This window comes from Vombatus ursinus, unplaced genomic scaffold (genome assembly GCF_900497805.2).
Source record: "Vombatus ursinus unplaced genomic scaffold, bare-nosed wombat genome assembly UNPS02014852.1, whole genome shotgun sequence".
Lineage (NCBI taxonomy): Eukaryota > Metazoa > Chordata > Mammalia > Diprotodontia > Vombatidae > Vombatus > Vombatus ursinus.
The window spans coordinates 70308-77632 of record NW_020954630.1 but is presented as its reverse complement, the minus strand read 5'-3'; the positions used below and the strand labels follow the sequence as shown (position 1 = coordinate 77632).

At 40.5% G+C, this 7325-nt stretch overlaps 1 protein-coding gene across 2 annotated transcripts in view; it reads right to left on the bottom strand.

The window, feature by feature from the left end:
• The window catches only part of KRBA1 (KRAB-A domain containing 1), a 60384-nt gene that overhangs the window by 44208 nt on the left and 8851 nt on the right, over window positions 1-7325 (bottom strand). The gene's annotated exons all lie outside the window — the stretch shown is intronic.

Genomic DNA, 7325 nt, shown 5'->3' with positions numbered 1-7325 from the left:
ACACACACACACACACACACACACACACACACACACACACCCCACCCCACCCCCGCATGCTCTGTAGTCTATACTACCCCCCCACCCCCCACCCCCGGGGTCAGGCCCCGTGGTGAATAAAGGCGGGCTGATGGAGCTGGACATTGACCAACAAAATCCAGAAGTAGCCCAAGTTTGTCTGAGGCATCTTCGGCCCCCTTTTCTGACCCCTACCCCTCCCCTGTTGTCAGCCTTGTACCCAATGCCCATTCCCCTTTTCTCTTAACCTCCCACAAACCCATTACCACACCTTCAAGGGCATTGGAAAGTCCTCTTTGCCCATAGCGCTTTTCCCCACTGAGGAGTGAAATTCCACTATTAGCGCTCCATGCAGATACTTCTGGGAAGCGTGGCACCAGTGCCTGTCCTAGACAAGACCGAAAAGTCAGGGGAAGTCCATCCTTGGTGCTCTTCAGACTTTCCCTCTGCCTGGCATGATGTAATGGAAAGAGGTCTAGACTCTCAGATCCCACCACAGATCTAACTGTGTGACGTCAAGCAAATGACTTAACCTCTCTGAGCCTCAGTTTTCTCATCTATGAAAATGGAAATACCCATAGTATTTACCTCATAGGGTTTTTAAGAAGCACTATGTAAATGACAGCTATTTATTATTTATTTACTACCTGGTCCATCCTCTTAGTCACTTGCCCAGTAATCTATGACCCTATGATCCTCTAGGACAAGTGTTCTTACCCTGAAGTCTATGAACTTGTTTTAAATACACACACATAATCATTTCAGTATAGTTGATTTCCTTTGTAATTTTATATATTTTATGCATTAAATGAGAAAGGGTTCATAGGCTGACCAGACTACCAAAGGAGTCTATCACACACATGTAAGAACCTTGTTCTAGGCTTCAGGTGTTATTTGAGTCACGAGTATTTGCCTGACAACTAGAAAACCTTAAAAATCAAAGGACTAGATCTCTAATAGCATTTCAGGCATTGTGTGTTAAATAGGAGGTACTTGCTCTGTTTGCTTCCATGTAGGGTAGCTTTGCCAGCATTCCTCATCCCAGAATGTGGTGACGACCAATCCTGTAGCATATGATCACAGGCTCTGAACTTCGGGGGACCTCAAAGGTCATTTTAAAGATGAGGAGTGTTGCCTTGCCAGAGGTCACAAACCTCAGTGTCCTAGTATGGGAGTCTCAGCCCAAGTACCAACACCTCCTAACAAAGTCTTTTCTCAATAATCCTAGGTGTTAATGTTCCACCCAGTCAATGATTAAATGAAATTGTATTTATTTTGTCTTTACTTATCCCCCAGTTATATGTTATTATCCCCCAGTAGAATTAAAATTCCCTCAGGCCAGGAATATCTCCGTTTTTTATGTTTGTAGCCCAAGTGCCTGGCACATAGTGAATGCTTTAAAAAATGCTTTCTGAAGAAAAGTAACAAACTTGTCCATATCCTTTGACCCAGAGACCAACCTCTGAGTTCAGTTCAACAAGCATTTATTAGGCCCCTACTATGTGTGTCTCAGGCACTGTCCTAGGAACTGAGGACAAAAAGACAAAAAGGAAGCAGTTCCTGCCTTTCACATAACTTATTTTCTATTTTATAACCCGAGGATGTTATTAATAAGAAAAGACGGATCTGTGAAAATAGCAGCATTATTTGTAACAACAAAAAGTTAGAAACAATTATTGGACAAGTTGTGGTGTAAACACAAGGCTCAAACACTTTGAACTAAACTAAATACTAATTTACACAGCACTTTCACTTAACACTTTCTTTTAACAAATAGAAAATTACTATGGTACACAGTTGTAAGAACTCTCTAGCAATCACCATCATTCTTTTGTATTGTTTTGCTGAGATTCATTATACATGGTAGGGGATTCAATTGGGAGTATAGTCTGGAGCAGGGGTGGGGAACTTTGACGGAATCCAAACTTCACAGAACATAATACATAAATAATAAAAGGATTTGTTCAGTAAACCTCGGACTCAGTCAAAAGGCTGTACCCAAGGACCTAGAAGGCCACATGTGGCCTCGAGGCTACAGGTTCCCTACCTCTGGAAGGTGGTATTGTGTCAAAAAATTATTAATCAAAATTTAAAAAGGAATGTTTTTGCCACATGACATGTTACGTTGTTAGTTATATGCATAATATTAATGCTGTATTGTGGGTCAAGCTAATGTATATACAGTACTTAGTGGAACAAAAAGAATGGTGGGAATGTTCATGTCAACAGGATACATCTGTTCTTGTGGAACTGTGGAAATGACAAGTATCAATCAAAGGGAGATAGACAACCTCAGTCAAATCACCAAACCCTGGACAAGGAACTCACTCCAGTTATCTCCCAGGCAACCTTCCTCTGAAGAAATGATGGTGTAGTCTGCATGCACAGGAAAAGGGGAGATGTTAAAAAAATAAACAAGCAACAACCACTGTGGACTACTGGTTGTGAGGGGATAGGAGAAGGCATATGAAGAGAAGGTTTGGAAAGACTATATCCTAGTGGGAAGAATAGAGAGGTTATAAAAACATCTTGCCACATACCTCTTCAGGGGGGTCATAGAATCATAGACTTCGAGTTGAAAAGGACCCAAATGGTCTTTACTCAGAGAAGATAAATAACTTGGACAGGATCATACAGCTAATGATTGTCTGAGGCAAGATTCCAACTCTGCTCTTGTTTTCTCCTAAAGCCATTACTCCCCAGGGGCACACTCCCAAGTGCTCCTAGAATCAGATTCAAATGTAATTGGGAAATATTTAACAAAATAAATAAGAATACAATAAGACTGATAATTTTATTTATTTTTAAATTTACATTTAAAACTAAGAAACGTTTTAAAACTAAGTTAACATGTGGTCCACCTGAATCTTTATGTAGGGATTAGTGACTCACATTTCGATTTGAGTTTGACACTACCGCCCAACACCACTGCCTGACAGCACAGAGGGCTGATTATAGAAAGCTGTGCAACACGCTGTCTTGAACTCTGCTAGGCTGTCATTGGGAATAAAGTTTCCAGAGAATAAACTAAAAGTTTCAGTTTCTGTATTAACCTATAATCCCACTGTGGACAGGGCACCAGGCCTGAAGTCAGGAAGATGAGTTTAAATGGGGCCTCAGACACTTACTGGCTGTGTGAGCCTAGTCAAGTCACTTAACCTCTGTTTGCCTCAGTTTCCTCATCTGTAAAATGGGGATAATAATAGCACCTACCTCTTGGGGTTGTTATGAAGATTGTAGGACCCACTTGAGCCCTTTTGAAATGCTCTCTGAGTGAACCCCAAAATTAAGTTGACTTGGAGCATTCTTCTGTTTATAACTGATAAGGACCAGGCCCTTGAACCGGACACTAACTTGATTAATAGCATTTCTCTTATCTTGTTGTTTTATGGGCACTATTCAGTTATGACATTCTATTATTGTTATGACATCCCCTTGTTTATGGATGACAGAAACCAGACATTCTGGGGGCACTCTCTTGTTCTATGGAACTATAATTTTGGCTGATACAGGCATCCTGAGTCAGAAGGGGGTGGGGTGCACTTCCTTACTCTATGGATATACAATTTCCTTCAACCAACCTTTCTTTGATTCTTAGTTTCCCTGACAATCCCATATATGTACGTTTCTGCTAGCTTACAGAGAATAAATAGCACATATATGACTTAATTTTGTTTGCCTTTTTTTGAACCGAACACTGAAGGCTGACAGGATGAAATAAGATAATTGTAAATGGCTTAGTGCAGTGACTGGCACTTAGTATGGCCTATAGAAATGTTGGCTATTCTGATGCTGCTGCTGCTGCTGCTGCTGCTGCTGATGATGATTTCTATGGGAAGTGAAAGAAGGAGGATACAGCTAGACTACAGGATAGAAAACTAACAAACCACATCTTCATATATCAGACAACTGACTGAAAGGTGTAGACAATACTGTACTGAGTTAATCATTTCTTGACAATAAAAAAGCATCTATTTCTGGGAGAACAAAACAAACTTTAAGGCTCTCCACCAAAAAGGTGTCTTCCATGCAAATGTAAAAACCATATAAGATTTCTCTTTTTTCCACTTTTTAAAAATTTGGTTTTAACATTCATTTTTTAAAAACCTTTTAATTTCAAATTCTCTCCCTTCCTCCAGCCCCTCCCCCATCCATTAAGAAGGCAAGCAATATGATATCCATTACACACGTGAAGTCATGCAAAACATATTTCCATATAAACCACATACAAGATTTCTTACTAGATATATCAACAAAATAGCTTTGATAAACAATCTTGTGTTTGTCATCACTGAACAAGGCATAAACCAGGGAGTCAAGGATGTTTGACACTATCATAGAAGAATATCCAGTGCAGAGCCCAAGTGGAAGAAAAATAGCTTCTTAGGCACCCAACAGAGTTTAGGAAGGTTGTGCCTGAATATCATGAGAGAGCATTCCCATTGGCTCTTGCCTTCCCCTTCCTCTCCATGGACAAGTTTGGAAAAGAAAACAAAAGATAACAATGGTAAATAGTGGTATATGAAGAGCCAAGATGGTAAAACCCCCCAGATGCTCCTGTCTGTGGATAGCATTGTGCTGACTCCACAAAGCCCCAGAATATAACAGAACCTCTTCAATGAGGTTTGTGAACACTAAAAAGAGATTGGCTTAACAATCCACACAGAAAAAGACAAATGGACGAAAATGCCTGTTCACATTAGGACATAGAGTTATATGGGTAATCCATGGAGTTGGTTACTCAGAACATATACCTAAGACACACACTTCAGATGGATAATGAGCTGGGCCCAGAACTGAATAAGAGGAAGAGAGTACTCCTTCAACAAGTGTTTCCCATGTATGTATCAAGATCACACAAGATTCCTTAAGAAACTTAACCATAGGGGCAGCTAGGTGGACACCTACTAGCTGTGTGACCCTGGGCAAGTCACTTAACCCCAATTGCCTAAAAAACAAAAAAAAAAAAAGAAAAGAAAAGAAAGAAAAGAAACTTAACCATAGAGATACATATTCAACGAGCCTCTGATTCTCACTATCAGACTAGGCCTAAAACAAGAATTATGTTTACCAAGGACACTGGCTACTTTCATCAACCAATCAATCAAAATTTGGTAAGCACCTACTACGTGCCAGGCATTGCGCTAATCACTAGATAGAAAAGAGGCAAAAAAAAAATAGCCCCTACACTCAAGGAATTTACAACCTAATGGTAGAGACAACATGCAAGCAAATATATACAAAACAAACTATACAGAGGATAAATAGGAAATAATTAACAGAGGGAAGGCATTGGAATGAGGAAGAGTTAGAGAAGGCTTCCTGTAGAAGGTGGGATTTTAGTTGGGGCTTAAAGGAAGTCATGGAGGTCAGTAGTCAGCAGAAGAGAGAGTATGTGCCAGGCAGAGGGGACAGCCAGAGAAAACTTGTCTGAATTGAAGAGATGGAGTGTGAAAATATGTTTAAAAAAAAAAAAGAATCATCAGCATAGAGATGGTAATTAAATCCATGAGAGTTGTTGAAATCACCAAGTGAAATAATATAGTGGGAGAAGACAGGAGGTCCCAGGACAGAATCCTAAAGAACACCTAGGGTTAGTATTGTGTCCAACTCTTCATGACCCTGTGGGACCATAGCATGCCAATGGGGTTTTCTTAGCAAAGATATTGGAGTGGTTTGCCATTTCCTTCTCCAGTGGATTTAGGCAATGAGGGGTTAAGTGACTTGTACAGGGTCACATAGCTACTGAGTATCTGAGGCTAGATTTGAACTCAGGTCTTCCTAACTCCAGGCCCAGTGCTCTATGCACTGAGCTACCTAGCTGCCTCCACACTTAGGGTTAGAGGCATGATCAGGAAGGGGATCTAGCATAGGAGACAGAGTAGGAAGAGAACCAGGAGAAAGTGGTGTCCAAAAACCTAGAAAGAACAAAATATCATGAAGGAGATAGTGAATAGTGTCAAAGGCTGGAGAGAGGTCAAGAAGAATGAGGATTGAGAAAAAGTCATTGGATTTGGCAACTAAGCGATCACTGGTAACTTTGGAAAGAGTAGTTTTGGTGGAAGCCTGATTGTAAGGGGTTAAGAAGAGAGTGAGAGAAAAGAAAGTGGAATCACCTATTGTAGACTGTCTTTTCAAGGAATTTAGCTAAAAAAAGCAGAAGAGATATAGATGATAGTGGGGATGGAAGGATCAAGTAAGGATTTTTTCAGGATAAGAGAGACATGGGCATGACTGTAGGCAATAGGAAATGAGCCTTTGGGAGAAATGAAATGGGAGAAAGTGAAAATAAGTGAAAGAATGGGGATGTAATGGGGGGCAATCTGTTGGAGGACACTGGACAGAATGGGATCACTTGAATAATTTAGGTTAGCTTTGATAAGGAGTAAAGACATCTCATCATATGAGGCAGGGGTGAAGGAGGAGATAGTGGCAGAAGGCATCTGAGTGATAGAAGATGAGGAAGACAGGAGAAGAGAGAGTTCATAAGTGAATTGCCTCCATTTTTTTCTGTAAAGTATGAGGCAAGGTTCTCAGCTAAGACTGTGGGGAAAGGGAGGGCCATGGGAGGTTTGAGAAAGGATCAAAAGATTTAGAAGAGCTTCTATGGAGAGTGAGATAGTGAATTGATAAGGGAGGTACTGTATAGTAGGACTGCCAGCAGTGAGTACTTTAGGACCTCCTCAGTGAGATTCATGACCACTACAAAGAGATCAGCCTAACAATACCCACAGGAAACACCAAATGGATAAAAAATGCCTATTGCTCAGACCATGATATGAAGTTGTATGAGTGTGAGCAGCTAAGTGGTTTGGTCCATCAATTCAAACATCTTAGACAGGCACTAAAAGTGAATAATGAGTTGGGGCTGGAATTGAACAGGAAGACAAAAACGGACTAGGTTGCATTTGGGAAATTGCACATTGCCTTCAATGGTCTCAAGCTGATTCCTGGCACAAAAAAACATACCTTCTTAACACAGATATTCTTTTAATGAAGAAATATAAGAAACCCCAATTTCCAAAGACCCAAGGTTGAACAATGGAGAGACATGATGGGTGAAAACTAGGCTGCAACATATGATGATGATTACTTATGTGTGAGAAGTAGAGTAAAAGATATCTAGGAAATACATGATTAGAAAAGGATATGGTCCTGTCAAGGATCTTGTCAGAGCAAAAGCAAGAAATAACAGACAGACAGCCCAAGTGCATTGGCATGCATGAAATGTTCTAAGACCTAGAGGAAAGCCTCCAGCATATTGGGGAATGAAAGGTTTACAGAAGGCCATGGTCAAAAATTGTACA